Source organism: Schistocerca gregaria, chromosome 5 (assembly GCF_023897955.1).
Source record: "Schistocerca gregaria isolate iqSchGreg1 chromosome 5, iqSchGreg1.2, whole genome shotgun sequence".
NCBI lineage: Eukaryota > Metazoa > Arthropoda > Insecta > Orthoptera > Acrididae > Schistocerca > Schistocerca gregaria.
In genome coordinates, this window is record NC_064924.1 from 617,230,243 (window position 1) to 617,233,053 (window position 2,811).

Here is a 2,811-nt window from a genome sequence, read left to right on the forward strand (position 1 = left end):
CCTCTACCTGGATCTCAGCTTTTGTCGTCCACCAATTATTCCTCTGAACCACTCAAACACTCGTACGACATTTTGGTAGTGGTAATAGTTCTGAAAGTACCCATGTCTGTTCCTTTTGCCGCTCTGTTCTCCTGAGTCCAACTCCTCACCACACGTTCTGTAGGCACTGCGATACAGCAAACAATCTGTACAGTCCATCCGAATGATATCCCCACGTCAATACTGCCAATAATTTGACCTTCCTTGGACGTCGAAAAATGGCAGTAACCTGTACGTGTACGTCTTCTGGGCGTGCTGTCTTCCCATCTCCAGTTGGAAAGTTGCAGTAACAGATTTATTATTCGTGTTGACCGCATTAACTTTCTAATATGAAACACACTCAGTTCTGTAGACAACCATGATGTAACTAATCAGAAAATATTCTACGAAAGTACAAAATGTTAACATACCATGCCATAATCAAGCACCAAATTCATCAAAAGGTATCTAAGTGTATATGTTACAAGAGTAACTGGTCCAATTATCAGGAGAAGTTATTTGCTAAACCAAATAATAAAACAGACTGAGGTGACATAAGTCATTAGATAGCGACGTGCACATATACAGATGGCGGTAGTATCGTGTACACAAGGTTCAAATGGTTCAAATGGCTCTGAGCACTATGGGACTCGACTGCTGTGGTCATTAGTCCCCTAGAACTTAGAACTACTTAAACCTAACCAACCTAAGGACATCACACACATCCATGCCCGAGGCAGGATTCGAACCTGCGACCGTAGCAGTCGCACGGTTCCGGACTGCGCGCCTAGAACCGCGAGACCTCCACGGCCGGCTGTACACAAGGTATACTGGCGTAGCTATCATTTCTACTCGATCGATTCATGTGATGTGGTTTCCCACCTGTTTACTACCGCACGACGGGAATTATAGATGTTGGACGCGCAGTGGTAGTTGGATCCAGACGTATGTAAATCGCTAGGGAATTTAATAGTCCGAGAAACGCAGTGTCAAGAATGTGCCGAGAATACTAAATTTCAGGCATTAGCTCTCACCACGGCCTTCCCTTAACGACCGAGAGCAGCGGCGTTTGTGTAGAGTTGTAAGTGCTAACAGACAAGCAACAATGCTTGACATAACCGCCGAAATCAATACGGATCGTACGACGAACGTATAAAGTCAGCAAATTTGAAGTTAATTGTCCACAGCAACAGACGACCGACGCTAGTCCCTTTGCTAACAGCGTCTCTTCTGTACCCATGAGCCTATCGGTTCGACCCTAGACTACCGGAAAGCCATGGGATGGTGAGATGAGTCCAGCTTGCAGTTGGGAAGAGCTGATGGTAGGGTTAGACTGCGGCATAAACTCGATGATTCCATGGATTCAAAATGTCGACAAGGCACTGTGTAACCTGATGGTGGCTACAAAATGGTGTGGACTGTTTTACATGGAACGGAATGTGTCCTCTCGAGCTCCTCCCGAACAGGCCATGAAGGCCCAACGGTACCGACTGTCCTCAGTGTCATCCTCAGCCCATAGGCGTCACTGGATGCGGATATGGCGGGGCGTGTGGTCAGCACACCGCTCTCCCGGCCGTACGTCAGTTTATGAGACCGGAGCCGCTACTTCTCAATCAAGTAGCTCCTCGGTTTGCCTCACTAGGGCGGAGTACACCCCGCTTGCCAACAACGCTCAGCAGACCGGATGGTCACCCATCCAAGTGCTAACCAAGCCCGACAGCACTTACCTTTGGTGATCTGAAGGGAACCGGTGGTACCACTGCGGTAAGGCCGTTGGCAACGCGTCTTCTGGTCCAACTGAATCGATCATTGACTGGAAGTGGTTATGTTCGGTAACTTGGCGACAATTTTCAGCTATTTATGGACTTCATATTCCCAAACAACGATGGAATTTTGTAAGTAAGGTGTTTAGGTTTCTATGTTGGTAACGCCACGTAGCGCTCTGTATGAAAATCACTGGCTGTGCTGTGTGCAGTCTGTGCCTGGTTGTAATTGGTGGTATATTCACTACTGTAGTGTTGGGCAGCTGGACGAGAACAGCGCGTAGCGTTGCGCAGTTGAAGGTGAGTCGCCAGCAGTGGTGGATGTGGAGAGAGAGATGTCAGAATAATGAGAGCGGACGATCTGGACGTGTATCCATCAGAAATAGTAAATTTGTAATACTGGATATCATGAACTGATATATATATATATATACATATATATATATATATATATATATATATATATATATATATATATATATATATATATATATATATATTTGATAACTTTTGAACATTATTCAAGTAAATACATTGTTTATACTCTATCAAAATCTTTCATTTGCTAACTATGCCTATCAGTAGTCAGTGCCTTCAGTAGTTAGAATTTCTTATTTAGCTGGCAGTACTGGCGCTCGCTGTATTGCAGTAGTTTGAGTAACGAAGATTTTTGTGAGGTAAGTGATTCACGAAAGGTATAGGTTATTGCTAGTCAGGGCCATTCTTTTGTAGGGATTATTGAAAGTCAGATTACGTTGCGCTAAAAATACTGTGTGTCAGTTTAGTGATGATCAGAATAAGTAAAGAGAGAAATGTCTGAGCACGTTCAGTTCTGCTCAGCTGTTTGAAAATCAAACAACGTAAGAGGTTTATCAGTACAGTAATTCATTAATTTTTCTAAGGGGATGTTTCAATTTTTACGAATGACAATATGGCATGTCACAGGGACACAGTCGTTGGCGATTGGTTTTAAGAACATTCTGAACAGTTCGAGGGGATGATTTGGCCATACATTGAACATTTTTGGGAC

At 44.0% G+C, this 2,811-nt stretch overlaps 1 pseudogene; it reads right to left on the reverse strand.

The window, feature by feature from the left end:
- Positions 1–1,678: 1,678 nt before the first annotated feature.
- LOC126274466 (5S ribosomal RNA) lies at positions 1,679–1,796 on the reverse strand (annotated as a pseudogene).
- Between the last annotated feature and the right edge of the window lie 1,015 nt (positions 1,797–2,811).